The sequence below is a fragment of the Apodemus sylvaticus genome, chromosome 23 (genome assembly GCF_947179515.1).
Source record: "Apodemus sylvaticus chromosome 23, mApoSyl1.1, whole genome shotgun sequence".
Taxonomy (NCBI): Eukaryota; Metazoa; Chordata; class Mammalia; order Rodentia; family Muridae; genus Apodemus; species Apodemus sylvaticus.
This window is the reverse complement of record NC_067494.1, coordinates 19,341,981-19,362,903: the sequence shown is the minus strand read 5'-3', so window position 1 is coordinate 19,362,903 and position 20,923 is coordinate 19,341,981. Positions and strand designations below refer to the sequence as shown.

Sequence of the window (20,923 nt, the reverse complement as noted above, 5' to 3'; positions counted from 1 at the left end):
CGGACAGAAGCAATCTATTATTGATGCTTCGTGATATGGACAGAGTTAAATTACTTTCTATATATTTGTGATTATATCCATAAGCTAATACAATTGTCAGCCCTAGTTAGAGAAACATCTTCTGTCAATGAATCAAAGCAGAGACTCACAGTTGGTCAAAGTCCTAAAAGATTATCAACATAACCCACTTTAGACACCAAGATCATTTCAGAAAAGGGGATAGAAAGTCTATGAGAGCCAGGGGGTAGAAAAGAATGCTATAAAATGCTACCTGCTTGACACCACGTGGCCACTAGAGTCACAAACACACAACAGCTGTGAGCTCCTGCATGAGATCTAGACACACAGAGTGACATGGGAGGAGGAGGGGAACTCTTAGGAAAAGAACAAAGCTTAGTAGGAAAGGGAGAATAAAGGCTGGTAAGGCAGGGAAATACAATCATGGTACATTGTATACAAGTAGGACATGGCTAAAACTGAAATCTTTTAGAAAAAATCTCAGTGTCAATCATCACCAGAAAAATGTATATGAAACTCACAGTGCATATCATTGTCTGCCCTCTAAGATATCCACAGTTCAGGAGTAAATTGGACATTCAGGGAAAGTTGTGCAAGAACTGTCTTCCATCGCTGATGAGAATGCAAATTGGTAATATGTCTTTGGAAGCCTAGTTTGGCACAAGTTATTTAAGTTAAAATTGTATCTGACCCATGGCCATAAAATTGTATCCCTAATTATATGGAGGATGAAAATATACATACATGGACGCATGGAATGTGTAAGAATGCTCAGAAGGGTACCATGGCTGAGATACACAAACTAGAAACTACATCAGCAAAAACTGAATGGGTGTGACACCTGACATATGGTTATAAAATGCATCATTCTACATATTTTAATTTTATACATATGAATGCATGCATGCCTGAATGTATTGCACCAGATGCATGTTTGGTGCCCTTGAAGGCCCTAAGCTAGTGCCAGATTCCCTAGAATCAGAGATAATAGTGAGCTGCTGTGCTGGTGCCAGGAGCCAAAGCTGAGAGAAGCGGCAAGAGTTCTTAACAAGAAGGACCACTGTCTGCCCCGACATGAATAGCATTTCCTCTTAGTGGAGATATTATTAGTGTAAAGAGACATCATGACTACAGCAAATCTTAGAAAGGAAAACATGTCCTTGGACCTGGCTTACCGTTCAGAGTTCAGTGGATCATCATCATGGCAGGAAGCATGGTGGGATTCAGGCAGATGTGGTGCTGAAAAAGGAGCTGATAGTTCTACACCTGGATCAGCAGACAGCAAGAAGAGACAGTGAGACACTAGGCCTGGCTTCCTCCAACAAGGCCACACCTACTCCAACAAGGCCACACCTCCTAATAGTACCACTCCCTAGGGCCTATAGGGTCATTCCTATTCAGACCACCACACCTTTGTAAGAGTAAAGTTAACTGAAAGAAGTCAGATGTGAGAGAATCCGCTGAATTACTCCAAGATGAGAGCTGTTAACTGGGTATTTGCTGTGCAAACATTTGGCTCTGCTTGGCCTTGTACGATGCTTACCAGAAAATTCACTTTGTGAGGATTCGAGGAGCTACAACTACTGTGATCTTTTTTCTCTTTGTATGTTATGCTTCAAGTTACAACTCTCTTTCAGGGCTGGGATTGAACACAGCCTTTATAAAAGCTGATCAAGAGCTCGGCCACTGAGCATAGCCAAGAATTACTTTTCTAAGAAAAGCATAGCCTCTTCCTTCAAAGAGAAATCATTAAATATAATGGTTTTGTGGAAGAGTTGGAGTGACCGGATTTTAATGGACTTTAGATATTAGATAAAATTGTAGCATCAGATAGACTGATGCTATAATGCATAAACATTGCAAGGACTCTTTGAATACCATACAGAACAGATGACAGGACACTGAAAAGACCTTGGAACCACAAATGCCATGGACCACCATCGTAAGCCTCTCTCCTCTGCGTTTGTACCGATCCTCTACCTGTTACAAATAACTACCTCACCAAGTTTCTCCAGTAACTACCTGCTCAAGTTGACTTCAAATGTAGTCACATTAATACCATACAGACCTGCCTCCGGTTATACTTGATTTTAAGCAATGAGAATTTTTCTCCCACGAGTTCTGCAGAGTACAATCTAGAACCATGAATTAAGAATGTCAATTGATTTGCTCATCAACCCAGTTCAAACTTCATGGTTATTAACTTCATTTTCTTAAATGTAAACAGAAAAGAAGAAAAATGTTAAAGAAACAGACTTTGAGATTGGAGTAAGGAGAACTCCATCCAGTTCCACTCCTATTGCTCTTAAAGAAGAAACATGTTCAAGCCTGTCTGCTGCCCTTGAAACTTGGGTAATACAACTTCTTCATGGGATTTATGGCTTTAAAACAGACAGCACACGTCTAATCCTTACTTAGTATCTGGCTCAAATGAAGTAATCATTAACTGTATAGTATCAATATTATATATCTTAATGAGTACTCTAGTTTTACTTCAATTTCTGTGATAAAATATCCTGGCAAAGACCAGCAGGAATTCACATATAAGCTTAAGTTATTCTCAGCCCTTATTTTAATAAGGATTGTTATCTGTTTAACATCCCGTCTAGCCCACAATCCAAAAGCAATAGTGCAAAGGAAATGTTATTAGGATACAGGGGAAGCCAGAATCCATCTTCATTGTCAGGAAATCAATATTTCACATCACAGTAGTCAGCAGCAGCAGCAGCTCAATCTACTCACAAACACTTCATGAATAAACCAACCATCCGGTTCAGGAGTATTGGGACAGCAAACACAAGGCAGCAGTGATGGCATGACCCAGCAGGAACAGCCAGACCTCAGCTGAGTCAGCAGGAGTCACCAAGACTACCAGGGATGCCAGCAGAACTTCCCTGCCACGCCCCTCTCACTGAAGGGATGATCATTGAAGTCTCCAGACCAAAAAGCAATGCAAAGCCCCTGTCACTGTCTATTCAGGCCTGTTTATATTCCCTCCAAAACATCATGTGTCCTCCAGGGGCCTTGCCTCACCACGTGTCTTGCCTCAGCATATTGAGTCTGTCCTAGCAAAACTCCCTGAAAGTCTGTGTCAGCTGACGTCACTCTGCCAATTGGCCCAAGTCTGAGGAAGTAGCAAGAAGGCACTTGAACACCACCAGAAGGATTTTGGTGCATTTCTCTCTATGGAGTCATGACAAATGGAGCTCAGCTAGGCAATGTAAGGTGAACCAATACATGCATGTGTTTAGATGCTCATGCATCTTTTCATGCTTGATTTTGCAAAGCATCCTTTCACCTGTGTCTGCTTCAGAAAACACTCCTTCCATGTCTGTCCCAGCCAAACACCATCTAACACAACTGACTTTCCGAAGAAACCATGACTTCTTACTTCATTTATAGCTCTAAGTTTATGGGGACTCTCTAGGTGCAGTTCATTTGTCATGATCTACTAAATACCATGTTGCTGGCTGCAGAGGAGTATGTTGTGTGTGGTCTGCTTCCGGGAAGTTTACATGTGCTGGACCTGGCCTCCCCCATTGTCCTTTTACATGCTCTGATCATATTGTTGTTATGCTGGATGCCATCTTACAGGACCCCATGCGAACTTCTGTACATAAGGCCTCCAGACACCATACCACCACTTACCATACCCCAGACATTGTGAGAAATCAGGTTGTGCTGAAGATGCAACACTTGTGAGGCTTAATGAAACATACATTTCTGTTTCAAGTTCACTTAGATACTGCTATTTGATCCCACAGTACTAAGTATAAGGTCCCTGCAAGAAAACCCACAAAAGACTGTCATATAGCATGCCTCTGATGTTTATGAAGCCCATGTTGCAGTCCTATTAAACTCTCTCTCTCTCTCTCTCTCTCTCTCTCTCTCTCTCTCTCTCTCTCTTTCTCTCTCTCTCTTATTGCAGATACATAAAACATACAATGTATTAGGTGCCAGTTGACCACTGACCTCTATCCCACACAAAGTGCCTCGACCTAGGTCACAAAATATACTACCACACCCAACTACCCTGTTTTCACAGCCATGGACCACATGCTATCTCTCTGATCTACCTCGCCACACATATACTGCTAGCTATCAGACACTACATAGACACACTAAATGAGCTGGCCAGCGTTCCTCACAGCCAAAGCCCACATGGTATCAGGGCAACCTCTGTAGCTCCACAGACACTGTAACAAATCAGGTCTTGGGGAACATCCAGGACACATTCTGTGCTAGATATCCAGCCATGCAGTGTACATCCTAAGCCCATTGCTCCCAGAAACACTGGTAATATTCATACCCTGCCAGATATAGACCCAAGCAATATACTTACTGCTGTGAAGCAGACAGTTATGGACCACTTGAACCCCACAACTCCAAATACACTTTTCATAACACGCCCTGTTGGCACAGCCCTGACACTTAGCCAAAACATTGCTAATGTTTTCCTCTTATGGTGCCTGCCCTAACCTCACACACACAGCTAATTCTCAGGTCTTGTGAGAATGACCCCTGACATATACTCCATGTCCCTCATGCAGTGCTCTAGCATTAATGACTGCTCTCCAGTCACATATATTACTCAAACTTGAATAAGTATAAGGCCTTGTAAGGCAGCACCCAAAACCTACCCCAGATAAACTTCTAGGTACCAGTTTGTTTAGAAATCCCCTCCTTTCCTTCATAGAGTATTCCACAGTGCATCAGATACTGATAGACTTATCTTCCACTCTTATGGCTTCTCAGCCTACAATACAATTTTACAGACCATAATGATCATCCCAATTTGGACAGAAAAACTTCTAGGTGTCAATTGAACTGTACAATAGTCCTGAAAATCTGTCCCATGTGGACGGATGCTCTGTTGCCTCATGCCTCATCTATGTGCTCAAGAGAAGACTTTGAGACACGCCACAGTTCAACCAATATGTACTGCATACATGGCTAAACAGTCCAAGTGGTTGTAGTGGCTATTCCTGGTTGTCAACTTGACTATATCTGGAATGAACTACAGTCTAGAATTGGAAGGCTCACCTATGATCCTAATTTGGAGGCTCAGAGATATAAGTTTCTGACCTGGATCTTGGCATGGAGACCTTGAAGCATAGTGGCTATGAATTTCAGAAGATTAAGACAAGGAGATTTCCGAGTTCAAGATCATTTGGGATTAAAAGCATGGATGCCACACCTTTAATCTGGGACACACCCTCTGCTGGAGACCTACAGCCTTTAATCTGGGCTACACCCTCTGCTGGAGATATATAAGGACATTGGAAGAAGGAAGATTCTCTCTCACTCTTCCTTGCCTGCTTGCTTTGTGGGACTGAGAAACTGCTAGATCCTTGGACTTCCATCCATAGCAGCTGCTGATCATTGTTGGGGAGTTGGATTATAGACTGTAAGTCATTGACAGATTCCCTAACTATATAAAGACTATCCATACGTTCTGTGACTCTAATACAGTGGTACACCAATTTTCCAACTACTATGAGACATCAAGTCTTGCTGCTCACCACAGACTGACTGCTACAAAGCCGACTTGATGGACAGCCCCACACTTGCCAACACACACACACACACACACACACACACACACACACACACACATGTGCACGCACACGTACACAAAGAGAGGGAGAGAGAAAGAGAGAGAGAAAGAGAGAGAGGGAGAGAGCGAGAGCAAACTATCAGTACTATGGAAGAGTGGACAAATGGAGCCTTGCAGAAGCAATCAAGTCAAGACACACCCATTTCCTTTCCTCTACTCTTGACTGTGAATGCAATGATGCTAATGGAGGTTCCAGACTTGACTTTTCCACAATGCTAGACTATAACCGGGAATTGTAGCCTCAAATTAACTTACTATCTCCAAAGTTGCTTTTTGTCAGGGTATTTGAGGAGTATTAATTATTTGGCTTAAAAATCCCCATAACAGTCTACCACTGAAGGATGTCAGAGCAGGAATTCAGAGAGAAGCAGGAACCATGGGGGAACACTTGATGGTTTTCTTCCTTCATCCTTTTATCCATTCTTCCTTCCTCTCTATATTTCTTCCTTTTTTCCTTCCTTCCTTCCTTCCTTCCTTCCTTCCTTCCTTCCTTCCTTCTCTCTCTCTCTCTCTCTCTCTCTCTCTCTCTCTCTCTCTCTCTCTCTCTGTCTCTCTCTCCTTTCTTTCATCTGATTTCTTATTCACTTTACACTCCACTCACTGCCCCCATTCCTGGTCACCCCCCCACCCACACACACACAATACTTCCCCTTCCCCCTTTCCATCCTCTCAGGATGGGACACCCTGGATATCCTTATCCAACCTTGTCTGGGTATTTTGTTTAACAAAGAATGACACTAGGACCCTAATCAATGCTTGGCACCTCTACACTGCTAGGAATCTGCATGTGCCCTTTAATAGTATGGGTAGTGGGGTATTTAGCAGTTCTGGTATATAGCTGTCTATGTGGATGATTCTCAGGGCACACTGTGTCCCACTTTATTTTCTAAAACACTAAATGTTGCTCTGCAGAGCCATCCTGACTCAGAAGCTTTGAAGACATTTCAGTCCCTGTGAGTTTGAACAAGTATGATCTGTGCATGCCCTACTGTGACCTCATGAGGATCCATTGTGAGAGTCCACCCAGCAGATATAAATAAGGGAGAGGCCTGCCCTGGATCTCTGAGGGTATAGAGAAGTGGAGTGGTTATTTACTTGTGAGATACACATTAGTGAGATTGTGTGAGGTTTTGAGATTCTGATTGTTTGATTTGTGAGTTGTGTGTGTGTGTGTGTGAGAGAGAGAGAGGGGAGAGAGAGAGAGAGAGAGAGAGAGAGAGAGAGAGAGAGAGAGAGAGAGAGAGAGAGTCATAGACAGAGATAGAGGCAGAGAGACAGAGAGAGACTGTGTGGGTGTGAGGGTGAGTCTGTGTATAGATTTAGTTGTGTGTTCTGTGTGCCTACCTGCTTGTGTGTGTCTGTGTGAATTCATCTACAAGCTTACATACAGCTACAGGGAAAGCCCAGGGTTAAGTTAGGGTAAGGTTAGTGTTAGTGTTAGTGTTAGTGTTAGGGCTAGGGTTAGGTTTAAGGTTAGGGTTAGGGTTAAGGTTAGGGTTAGGGTTAGGGTTAGGGTTAGGGTTAGGGTTAGGGTTAGGGTTAGGGTTAGGGTTAAGGTTAGGTTTAGGGTTAGTGTTAGTGTTAGGGTTAGGGTTAGCTAAACCTTCAGTGCTGTGCTAAAGGTATGTTGAAAACTTAATTTCTAAAGCAGAGTCATTCACTGGCCTCTTTTTTGCTACATAGGCTAGGTTTTGACTAAGGAGCCTCTGGATCTGCCTGTGTTTGGAGATTCAAACTAGGGAGGGACATTAATTAGGCCTGTTTTGTTTGGTGGGTCATTTGTTTAACTTTTGTGGTGGGCAGTGGTACTTTGAATTTAAATCCAAACCTTAGGCTTGAACAGCAGGTTCTACACTGAATGAGACATCATTCTAAGTCATGGACACTTAGGTTACTACTTTAAGATTTCCTTCTTAGCTTTTTCTGTTTCTATTCTTATTTTCCTTCTGTTTTTATTTTTCTTGAGTGGTTAATATGTTTGGGGGCCTTTTTTTCTTTTATATGACAGGATATTTGCTATAAATTTCAAATTTTAAAAATATATTTTTTCATTTTTGGTTTATTTAATCTTTTCCTCTAAAAACCATTATTGAGTACTCTTGGTGTTATTGACTGCTAGAGATAAGGCATAATTGGATGTGGTTAGTTATGGCTTCCAATTCTTTTCATTTCTCTGACTTGCTTTTGACTTTTGCTTTTTTGCTTCAATTTAATTAATGAGTTTTACATGCTTCCTTTCTGTTTTGATTACTTGAGGGGTCCTGGCTTTGCTTTGATTTCCTTGGTATTTTAATTAGTTTGGGGTATTGGTCTTCAATTTTTAAGTTATTTTGTAAATATTTTCTCAATCATTTCTTTCTTCTTCCATTCATTTTCGTTCTGATACTCTAGTTCTCTTCTCAGTTTTATCAAATAGCATCCAGTACATTACTGAGCTATGGTCTGTCTATTTTACTATATTGTGAGCTAGGTCCTGGTTTAGGGATCAAGACTGGATTCCTCTGCCTGTGTCACCATGGGTCTAGGTTAAAGCTTCTTGTTTGTGTGGTTTTCACTTTGTCTTTTGTTTTTACTTTGAATCCCACTAACTTTGTTTCTCTCATCCCTCATGTCTCTGTAAGTTTCTTTATATCTCCTTTCCTTTCTCTCCAGGCCCCAGTGCCTTTGGCAGTAGCACTGCTACCAACTATGTACTCAGATAGTGACTCGGAGTCATCAGAGACCGACACTGTGGTCAGCATGTTCGAGGAGGAGGTCTTCACCAGGCAGTACACAGTGTTGAAGACCTTGGGCCAGGGTGGCACTTCCAATGTGAAGCTATGCTCCCACCGCCTGACAGGTGCCCCAGTTGCTGTCAAGGCTCTCTTGAGGGAGAGGTGGTTGGAGCCAACAGTGCCCGAAGTGGACATTATGAAAATGCTCAGTCACCCAAACATTGTTTCGCTTGTGCAAGTTATTGAGACAGAACACACAATTTATTTAATAATGGAAGTTGCCAGAGGAGAAGAGCTACTTAAACGAGTCTGGGAGGCTGGATGCCTGAAAGAAGATAAAGCTAGGAGCATATTTGTTCAGTTGCTCAGTGCCATAGGCTACTGTCATGGTAAAGGTGTGGTTCACAGGGACATAAAGCCTGACAATGTCATAGTGGGTGAGGATGGAAAGGCTACACTTATTGACTTCAGCCTAGGAGCCAGATTCATACCTGGGCAAAAACTGGAAAGGCTGTGTGGAGCCTTCCAGTTCATTGCTCCAGAGATCTTCCGAGGCCTACCCTACGATGGCACAAAAATAGACATGTGGGCCTTGGGGGTCATTTTATATTATATGACCACCGGATTCCTGCCATTTGGAGCAGGAACCCTGTTGGAACTAAGCAGTAAGGTAATGAATGGAAAATACCAAATACCGGATCATCTCTCCGACGATATTAGGAGCATGATTAGCCTCCTGCTAACTGTCAACTCAAGGCAGAGGCCAAATGCGCAAGAACTCTTAAGCCATCCATGGCTCCAGCAAGGGGGAAAGACTTTGACATTCCATTACAACAGTGATACCAGATTCCCTGACCCTGACATAATGGGGGCCATGGAAAGCATTGGGTTTCATTCCCAAGACATAAGAGAAGCATTAAAACACAAGGAGTTTGACAAAACTAGGGCTACATACCATCTCATGAAAACCTAGGCATGTAAGGATGATGGCAATTACGTGCAAAGAGAGGTAACTAACCCAGGAGTGACACCTTCCCTTCAGCAACAGACCCTGACACTTACCCTCTGCCTCCCAGGAGAAGGGCCAGCGAACCTTCCCTTAAAATACTAGTGTCATCTACTGGACAACGTCCTGGGGAGACAAATGCCCCTGTTGCACCCAAGAAGACACCACCTATGGGAAGTCGTCAGCAAAGAAGAATTACTGCCCCTTGCATCTGCATTGCTACTTACACTGTGGTGGAAGTAATCAAAACCCTCGATAACACCTTCTCCTCTAACTCCCAGTTCGAAAAGGCCTCAAGTGAGTCAGAAAGAAGGAGACCTTTCACTCCAAGACCCCCTAGGGGATGGGCCAAATGGAAGAAATGAATTTCAAATTGCATCAGGACTCTATGCTGCTGTTGCATGTCACCTGACACAAGCTGGAGGAAGGTGTGCCCCCAAAAGAGAGAGGACACTCCGAAGATGACAAGACTTACAAGGCATCTTTCAGGTGAATTTTTATTTGCTATATTTATTTTTTACTAATATTTTCATATAAACAGTTCATGATTAGGTTCCTGAAGTACAGTGACTTAAATCTAGTTCTATCTAGATAGAATGGGCTGTGGACCCTCCTCCAATTAAACAGAAGTACAATACTTTCTTATTCCAGAAGTGTAGAACCAGAATACCATCAAATCAAATCAAAACCAAAATCCACTAGTGTAAATCAGTTCCTGTGGCTCAGCTCAGTGTCCCAAGCACAGGAGTCTGGATCTTCTGAGATGCAAATGTTTTTGGGCCACACCCCCTTGGGATTTTTTTGTCCACAGCACACACATCCTGTCTTCTCCTGTCAGATGGAATTGGTCCACATCTGTCATTGATGTGGTTCGTTATCACTAAGTCTTGGCATCTCCAATGTGTTCAGGGCTGCACTGTAATGAGGCTACACCTTCAACAATGGACTCTCCTGGCCTCTCACAGCACCAAGCTGGGGTTGTTTTCTACCCCTCAGCTTTCAGGATGCTCAAACCAATACCACCTTGGAAATTCTTACACATGATCTTGTTTGACTTCCAGCATGAGAAGCAGACTTTGCCACCATTCAACCAGACTTCTCTTGAGATATACCAAGGAATTGCTTTTGAGAAGATTTCAGCTCTGTGATGCCTCTGTCTTCTTAATCATGTCAAGTGTCTCAGCCAAAGATGAGTTGCAGCAATTGTCCTGGCTCATCAAAGTTTCCCTTTGATGTCCTGCTCTCTTGTTATTGAAAGCTGGTTCTTTGCCCCATGTCCCCCACTGATCAGTATCCAGAGATTACCAAATCAAATACAGTGCAAACCGCAGTGGCCATCCTATGTAAAGTTCCTGGGCACTGGACTTCAATAATTAATCAATAAAATGGCCCACAAACTTGCCCACAGGTAATCTGATCAAAGAAATTTTTTCAGCAGTTTCCCTGTTCCAAGTGATAGTAGCTCGTGTCATTCTAACAAAAATCTAACCAGCACACCTCTGAAGTGTAGTTCCCCCTAAACTTCAGAACAAAGCATATTTGTTTACAACATTCTCTTTGAGATTTTGACATTGGGCTCATCCTTTAATTCCTAGAACAGGGAGAAAATAAGAGCAAAGTAACCCAAGAATAAGGTTATCCTCTGAACCTAACTAGGAGGTCCATTTCCATCTACCACAGTTTTGACTACTGTTTTTCCCGTGATATAAAAACACATATAGTGGGAATGGGTAGCCAGAATTTCCCTCAGTGAAGCTCATTCAAGTGAAAGTTGAATTGGATGCCAATGTGGCTGCCTGAAAGGTTGTTCCCACACGACTTAGCTTCATGTTGTGTGCCTCCTGATTTGATGCTGTTACACCCCACATACTTTTGCCACACCTCTCACGTTCTCCTTGGGTTTTACAGCTTTGTCCTGATTGGCCTCTCCTCACCCCAGCACATGCAAGAAGCCCCTCCCATCAGCAGATAGGTCTACATTTTCTCAGTCTTCCTCTCAATGGCTCTTGCTTCTCTGGCTGATGACCCAATGTACCTGACATCAGAGGAGAATGGAGACTTCAGACCCATAAGCCTGCCTGCCAAAGAAAGGAGGGAGGCTGCTGCTGCTGTCAAGACCTTCTGGAAGTGGACCACCCCAGACCTGATGCTCCAGCTCAGGCTGCGAATAGTGATAGTTATATCAAATAAAGATAATTTGCTTATTCTCAATGATTTTCAAAGGTTGTTAGGATATATTAATTGGTTTTATCTTATAGTAACCTCATCTTAAGCTTGACACAAGAGGACTTAAATCTGTTTTCCAGGTAGATAAAAATTAACTGACAAAGGGCAAATAACTTTACAGATAGTAGAGAAGGCTACTGTAATCAGCTGTTCATGATATGTGTTCACTGCCATTCCTTGGCAAAGGGAACAATAATGTAGAATCACCCTTTCTCATCTCCACAAAAAGTTATAACATTCTCCAATAAATATACTGGTGTGGTAATAAAGTGTTGTAAGATAAAATCATAAAAGTATGCTAAGTATGTCCTTCATGTGTTCCTGTACCAGCATCATGACCAGTGATTTTAAATTCAAATCTTGTTTTACAGGTGTGATGGGGTATCCAGGACATGCTGGTAAAGGAGAATTGGGTTCAGATGTTACCATATTGCCTTGATTTCTGTTAGTGACGTTCCTGCGTTTGCCTTTTGCCATCTAGTTCTCACTGGTGTTAGTTGGTCTTGTCAATGCTGGACTCACCAGTGCAAGCTGCCCCTTCCCAGGTGGCCTCTGGTGCACAGCTTACCTCCTGCACTGCCTGGAGACAGGGTGCTGTTGCCCAGGCTGTTCAGATCCCAAAGCAGACACCTGAAGGCTCCCGCTGGGCCCCGCTGGATTCACCAGAGCACACCGACTTCTCCCCGCTGGCCGCCAGGAAGCCCCTCTTGCCTCTTGCAGGACCTGAAGATGTGGTGTTGCCGCCCAGGCTGATCTGGATCCGGAAGCAGAGAGATCTGAGTGCTCCCGCCAGAAGCCTCAGGACTGGAACCTAAGCTCTGTGCCACAGGAGCAAGCTGTGCTATGAGCTCCCAGACTGCCTCTGGGTACACACCAGGTCTCCCACTCTTCCTGGAGACCGAGTGCTGTGGCCCAGACTGTTCAGATCCCAAAGCCGGCACCTGAAGGCTCCTTCTGGGGCCCGCTGGATTAAACATAAACAAACTCAAAGAAAAAAACCACATGGTCATTGCATTGGATGCTGAAAAAGCATTTGACAAAATTCAGCATCCTTTCATGTTTAAAGTCTTGGAAAGAACAGGAATTCAAGGCCCATACCTAAACATAGTAAAAGCAATATACAGCAAACCAGTAGCCAGCATCAAACTAAATGGAGAGAAACTTGAAGCAATCCCACTAAAATCAGGGACTAGACAGGGCTTACCCCTTTCTCCTTATCTTTTCAATATTGTACTTGAGGTACTAGCTCGGGCAATTCAACAACATAAGGAGGTCAAAGGGATACAAATTGAAAAGGAAGAAGTCAAACTATCATTATTTGCAGATGACATGATAGTCTACCTAAGTGACCCAAAAAACTGCACTAGAGAACTCCTACAGCTGATAAACAACTTCAGCAAAGTGGCAGGTTATAAAATCAACTCAAGCAAATCAATGGCCTTCCTATACTCAAAGGATAAGCAGGCTGAGAAAGAAATTAGGGAAATGACCCCCTTCACAATAGCCACAAACAGTATAAAGTATCTTGGGGTGACTCTTACCAAACATGTGAAAGATCTGTATGACAAGAACTTCAAGACTCTGAAGAAGGAAATGGAAGAAGACCTCAAAAAATGGGAAAACCTCCCATGCTCATGGATCGGTAGAATCAATATAGTTAAAATGGCCATTTTGCCAAAAGCAATATACAGATTCAATGCAATACCCATCAAAATCCCAACTCAATTCTTCACAGAGTTAGAAAGAGCAATTATCAAATTCATCTGGAATAACAAAAAACCCAGGATAGCTAAAACTATTCTCAGCAACAAAAGAAAGTCTGGGGGAATCAGTATCCCTGACCTTAAGCAATACTACAGAGCAATAGTGTTAAAAAACTGCATGGTATTGGTACAGTGACAGGCAGGTGGGTCAATGGAACAGGATTGAAGATCCAGAAATGAAGCCACACACCTATGGCCACTTGATCCTTGACAAAGACGCTGAAAACATCCAATGGAAAAAAGATAGCCTTTTCAACAAATGGTGCTGGTTCAACTGGAGGTCAGCATGCAGAAGAATGCGAATTGATCCATCCTTGTCTCCTTGTACTAAGCTCAAATCCAAATGGATCAAGGACCTCCACATAAAGCCAGACACTCTGAAGCTAATAGAAAAGAGACTGGGGAAGACCCTTGAGGACATCGGTACAGGGAGAAAGTTTATGAACAGAACACCAATAGCATATGCTCTAAGATCAAAAATTGACAAATGGGACCTCATAAAATTACAAAGTTTCTGTAAGGCAAAGGACACCATCAAGAGGACAAATCAGCAACCAACAAATTGGGAAAAGATCTTCACCAATCCTACAACAGATAGAGGGCTAATATCCAATATATATAAAGAAGTCAAGAAGTTAGACTCCAGAAAACCAAACAACCCTATTAAAAATTTAAAAAATGGGGTACAGAGTTAAACAAAGAATTCTCACCTGAAGAACTTCGGATGGCGGAGAAGCATCTTAAAAAATGCTCAACTTCATTAGTCATTAGGGAAATGCAAATCAAAACAACCCTCCATCTCAGTTATCAAAAAGACACAAGACTTCTCAGTCTGGTAGCACACGTCTTTAAGAACTCAGGAAGCAGAAACAGGTTAATTTCTGTAAAATTGGTATCAGCTTGTTCTGCAGATGAAGAATAAGACTTCTTTCCAAAGAGTAAGATCCTCGTAATTAGCATTCTCTAGAGGAACAGAAATGATAGGAAATTCAGAAAATATTTTTAAAGGGTATCTATTTATTTATTTATTTATATGGATTTTCAAGAGAAGTTAGTTTTTTTTTTTTTTTTAATATGTAGCACTGATGGTATTAAAATTCATTCTGTAAACAAGGCTGGTCTCAGACTCAGAAATCCACCTACCTTTTCTTTCCAAATGCTAGATTAAAGGACTGTGCCACTATCTCCTGTATAAGTGGACATATATTAGCATGGCTTACACTCTGTAGTCTAGCCACCACTGCCTGGAAAAAAAATGTTTTTTTGTGACTCTCTGAAATAATTTACAAAAGGAAGAAAAGGAAAAGTAATCATTTCTCAGTAAGTAGTTAAATAATCTTGATTAAATAATTGACTTTTGAAAATATTAATATGGGCGTGCAAGGAGTTTCTGTCATATGCTGGACAAAAGGGTACTATCAGGGATCACATCAGAATAAGCCAGATTGTAACACAGCAAAATTAAACAATGCTTACTTCAGCACTATGGAAACCATTTAGAGTGGCTACAACAGCTGGCATTAATAGTGGGAGTCTAAGACACTTGAGACAAGATTGTAAACATGCTGTTGTGAAGTGAGGTCCTAAGGCCTGACACTATTACTGAGGCTATGGGGTGTTCCCTAAAAGCAGGACATAGCATGACAGTACTCCGGTTGATCCAACAAGCATCTGAAAGGGTCAAACGAACATATTTGCACCCAACCTAAATTCAATTCCTGCTTAAAAGCAGCTGGAAACCTGGTACCTAAGCATTACTATTGGTGTGGGAATCTCTCGGATTTCTCTGACCAACAACATGAAATCTTCCTTTCCTGGCTGGGCAATGAGTTCTCATTTGAGGCTTTAAAACAAAACAAAAGCTTCTTTTTGGGGGGAGGGGGGGATTTGGTTTGGTTGGTCTGGCGTTTGTTTGTTTGTTTACTTGCTTTTTTAAGATTATAATTATTTTGTTCTGCAAACTGCCAGCTTTCTATGAGAGATGCTGGTGTGACTCAGAACTTGACACCTCTCCCCAGCTCCATGTCTCTGAATCTCTTAAACCCCCCCCCCCCCCGCACTTGGACTGTCCCATGACGTCATGATGCTGTGCTGCCCAATCCACTGAGACCCTGAGGACACTTTAAACTTAAAGGCGGGGCCGCTCAGGTGGTCAGTCTGCGCAGTTTCCCTCAGGTATTCTTTGGGCTGCAACAGACAGAATGGCCGAGGAGGATGCAGTGGCTGTCTGTGTTCGTGTGAGACCCCTCAAACGCAGGTAGGGCAGCCTGGGCCAGTGTAAAGCAGTGTGAGACACCTGGGGACCTGTGTCCCAGACTCCTTCTTTCTTCCAAAAACACAGTCAGACTGCATGCTTTGCTCAGGGGAAACTGCTGTCCTTGCCTGATTGACTGAGACAGATAATGTTTAGTAGTAGTGGGGAAGGGTCCTCCAGAAAGAAAAGACAACAGGGTGGAAATGAAGTCTATTGGGTTTGCTGGCCTCTGGCCTTCATCTAGAGATGCCCAAGGTTTTTGACGATCACAAAATTGGTATTGAATGTGTGTGGTCGATAGGTGAGTTTCTATAATTAGTTATTTATATAATTAGTTATTTCTTACATTTAATGTCCTTGTCTATTTTGGGGAAAGTTGTCTGTCTTTCTTTCTTTCTTTCTTTCTTTCTTTCTTTCTTTCTTTCTTTCTTTCTTTCTTTCTTTCTTTCTTTCTTTCTTTCTTTCTTTCTTTCTTTCTTTCTTTCTTTCTTTCTTTCTTCCTTCCTTCCTTCCTTCCTTCCTTCCTTTCTTTCTTTCTTTTTTTTTTTTTTGGATTTGGTTTTTTTGAGACAGGGTTTCTCTGTATAGCCCTGACTGAGCTCACTCGAACTCAGAAATCCACCTGTGTCTGCCTCACAATTGCTGGGATTACAGGCATGTGCCACCACTGCACAGCTGAAAGTTGTCTTCTAATTAGCTTTAGCTGTTGACCTGAGAGCCAGCAAGTTTATCTAAGGAAGTCTGAATTGGCGGTTTGCCTCCATTAGTTTGCCAATAGTTATGACTTTGTGGTGGATTCTTGGTTCCTAGTTGATATAGGCAGTGCTTAGGCTACTCTGGGTGGTTCCATTTTTACTCATGGGATTCAAGGCTGTGTAAGAATGCTACTTAGGCAGAAACCAGAGAGAGGGAGACAATACACTGTGTTCTTTTTTTTTTTGTATTCGATATAATTTATTTACATTTCAAATGATTTCCCCTTTTCTAGCCTCCCACTCCCCGAAAGTCCCTTAAGTCCCCTTCTCTTTCCCTGTCCTCCCACCCACCCCTTCCCACTTCCCTGTTCTGGTTTTGCCGAATACTGTTTCACTGAGTCTCTCCAGAACCAGGGGCCAGTCCTCCTTTCTCCTTGTACCTCATTTGATGTGTGGATTATGTTTTGGGTATTCCAGTTTTCTAGGATAATAACCACTTATTAGTGAGTGCATACCATGATTCACCTTTTGAGTCTGGGTTACCTCACTTAGTATGATGAACTAAGTAGAACGTCTTAGTAGAACGGGGAACTGGGAAGGGGTGGGAGGGAGGACAGGGGAAGAGAAGGGGGCTTACGGGACTTTCGGGGAGTGGGGGGGCTAGAAAAGGGGAAAACATTTGAAATGTAAATAAATTATATCGAATAAAAAAAATTAAAAAAAAATTAAAAAAAAACGGGGTCTGGGCCTTTCCATGAATTATTTAAAGGATCCCGCCACTTAACCATGGCGTAGGAATTGGAAGTAGCTGGATGCCAGTGTCTGTCTGCATCGGACTGACCTTTAGCATCCGTTTGGAGAAAATTTAAAATGAATAAAACAAAGGCAAGATGTGATTTTGGAGACCGAGGAGGATATAAATTCCCCTTCTTAGTTTTAATAAGCCAATTTTTAAGTGTGCGATGGGCACGCTCCACGATTCCTTGCCCCATTAGATTATAAGGAATTCCAGTTTTAAGTTTTATATTAAATTCCTTACAGAATGAGATAAAGTTCTTACCAGTGTAGGCTGGTCCATTGTCTGTCTTAATGACCTTAGGTACCCCCATGGTATTAAAGGCTTGTAAACAATGATCAATTACATTTCTAGAGGCTTCTCCCGTATGCAGGGAAGCAAAAATAAGTCCTGAGCACGTATCAATGCAAACATGTATAAATTTTAATTTCCCAAATTCTGCATAGTGAGTTACATCCATTTGCCAAATTTGATTGGGCACAAGGCCACGTGGGTTAACCCCTAAATGGGGCACTGGTACTAAAGTGAGACAATTAGGGCATTGCTTTACGATCATTCTAGCTTGCTCCTTTGTGATCTTATGACGGAGTCTCAACGTATGACTAGAAAGATGAAATTTATCATGATCACGTTTTGCCAATTCTATGGGTGTGAGTGCCAAGGCTTGACCTATTAGCGCCTTGTCAATGCGCTCATTACCCTGAGCCAGAGGTCCAGGGATACCCGAGTGGGATCTGATTTGTCCTATATAAAAAGGATTTTTTCTAGCAAGAATGATACCTTGCAATTGTGAAAACAAGGATCCAGCTGGCGTATTAAAATTAAACATGCCACAGGTTTCTAGTTGCGGTATAGAAAATGCAACATAAGCACTGTCAGTAAAGAGATTAAACGTACTATTTGCAGTTTGAAAAACACACAGCACTGCTGTAAGCTCTGATAACTGAGCGGATAACCCAGGCGTTTCTACGACCACCTGCTGATTGTTAACACGATATCCGGCTTTTCCTTTTGACGAGCCATCTGTGAAAATTAGGAGTGCGTTCTGCAACGGCCGTAGAGATGTCATTTTAGGAAATACAACCTCATGCATATTTAAAAACTTTATTAACTTGTCTTGAGGATAATGATTGTCTATACACCCTTTAAAACCAATCTGAGCTAGCAGCCAATCTGTGCTATGCTGTTTTAGCCATTCATCCTGATTTACACTGTAAGGTTGTATAATAAACTCCGGCTCCTTACCAAAATAAGTCAGCGCCTGCTTTCTACCAAGCATAATTACTTGGGCCACTGCCTCAAAATATGGCAAAATATTACGCCTAGAAGACACCCTCAAATGAATCCACATCAGAGGAGCCGCATTAGCATTCTCATAGGCTAGTTGAGTAACCAGCAGATTCTCTGCCTGAGAATTTCCAAAAATTCTATTAGCCGTTTTTAGCGTCTACGAAATCCTGAAAGAGTTCGTCGGGAGCCTGTTTCACAGCTGTTAGATTTCCACTAAGATCTCCCGTAGATGGTAAAAGATTCCATGCACGGCGGGCGGCCACCGCAATCTGTGCATACACTGCGATGGGAAACCCAATCTGGTTATTATTTCCTTCATATAGGCCTTCCCCCAGTAACATCTCCGCATTCCATTCTGGATGGCCTGCCTGAGTGTTAGTGGCGGCAGTTCTTTTGCTAGCCTCACGCCATTCAGAACTCCAAAGCAAGAAATCTCCCCCCGACAACGTGGCTTTGCACAGCGTTTTCCAATCCTGTGGAGTTAGATTCGACTCTATCACAGTATCCAATAACGCCTGTGTAAAGGGAGCTGTCAGGCCGTACTGGGCTATAGGTCTGATATTGTCTAATCACATTGTCCTGGTCTTCTATCTCAAGGACTGGAAAAGCTAAGATTTCTGACGTATCCTGCCCCTCCCCACGGGCCTGGTTTATAACTCTTTCTAATGGCGACTGGCGGGTCTCCGAGTTATTGTTCTCTCTAGTATTAGAGACCCTTTTTAGCTCCTGTAACTCATTAGTCAATTTCTGCAATTTAATTTCAAACTCTAACTTTTGTAATTGCATGTCCTTCTGGATCTAGGCTTCTGCCATCAAGGTCACAGGCGGAGCAGATGGCGCTAGGGGGGGGGGGGCAATTTTCTCCATGAACTTCAGTCGCTCCTTTCTCGGGATGAGCTATTTTTTTTCTTACAATAGGCTCATCAGAACTGTCTCTGTGTTTACCAGACTTAAATTGTGGAGAATCTTCTATTACAGGGATCCTCTCTACAAGGCCTTTTACTTGAGAATCCTCACTTTCTTGAATAACACCTAATTCTTCCAAACCTCCTTCATCTATGATGTCTTTAATCAGAGTCCAGAGGCAGAGAGTGATATTGTCTGCCTTGGCTGCCTTTAGCAAGTTACCAATTCTCAGCCAAGTTCTCTCATTTAACGTTCGTTTTTCTTGGAACCAAGGACAACAGGAATATATCTGGTCCAAGAAATCCTCCAATCTTTCTTCTTCAAACCCTATCCCTTTCGCCTGAAGCAACTCTTGAATGTTGCGTGCGCAAATTTCGCGCGAACTTTCTTGTCCCATATTCCCTATCTTTTCAACCCGAGCGGCCACTGTGCTGGGCAAACACAGTTTGCTTGAAAAACCCATATCCCTCTGCACTATGTTCATAAGGGAAATTGGTCTGAAGTTCTCTTTCTTTGTTGGATCTTTTTGTGGCTTTGGTATCAACGTAATTGTGGCTTCCTAGAAGGAATTGGGTAGTGTTCCTTCTGTTTCTATTTTGTGGAATAGTTTGAAGAGTATTTGTGTTACTCTTCTTTGAAGGTCTGGTAGAATTCTGCACTGAAGCCATCTGGTCCTGTGTTTTTTTTTGGTTGGAAGACTTTCTATGACTCCTTCTATTTCTTTAGGCATTATGGGACTGTTTAGATGGTCTAGTTGGTCCTGATTTAATTTTGGTATTTGGTATCTGTCAAGGAAATTGTCCATTTCCTCCAGATTTTCCAGTTGTGTTGAGTACAGGCTCTTGTAGTAGGATCTGATGATTTTTTGGATTTCCTCAGTTTCCGTTGTTATATCTCCCTTTTCATTTCTAAGTTTGTTAATTTGGATACTTTCTCTGTGCCCGTTGGTCAGTCTGGCTAAGGGTTTATCTATCTTGTTGATTTTCTCAAAGTACCAGCTCCTGGTTTTGTTAATTTTTTGTATGGTTCTCTTTGTTTCTACTTGGTTGATTTCGGCCCTGAGTTTGATGATTTCCTGCCTTCTACTCCTCCTGGGTGAAATAACTTCTTTTTGTTCCAGGGCTTTCAGGTGTGTCATTAAGCTGGTAGTGTGTGCTCTCTCCATTTACTTTTTGGAGGCACTCAGGGCTATGAGTTTTCCTCTTAGCCCTGCTAAGAGCACTGCTTTCATTGTGTCCCATAGATTTGGGTATGTTGTGTTTTCATTTTCATTGTGTTCTAAAAAGTCTTTAATTTCTTTCTTTATTTCTTCCTTGACCAAGGTATCATTGAGTAGAATATTGTTCAGTTTCCACGTGTATGTGGGTTTTCTGTTGTTTTTGTTGCTATTGAAGATCACTTTTACTCCATAGTGATCTGATAGGAGGCATGGGATTAGTTCGATCTTCTTATATTTGTTGAGGTCTGCCTTGTGTCCAATTATATGGTCGATTTTGGAGAAGGTACCATGAGGTGCTGAGAAAAAGGTATATTCTTTTGCTTTAGGGTGAAATGTTCTATAAATATCAGTCAAATCCAATTGATCCAAAGCTTCAATTAGTTTTACTGTGTCCCTGTTTAGTTTCTGTTTTCCCGATC

General features: G+C 42.2%; 1 pseudogene; it reads left to right on the top strand.

Moving 5' to 3' along the window:
* The first annotated feature begins 8,323 nt into the window (after positions 1–8,323).
* On the top strand, positions 8,324–10,503 carry LOC127673682 (sperm motility kinase Z-like; annotated as a pseudogene).
* Positions 10,504–20,923: the final 10,420 nt, after the last annotated feature.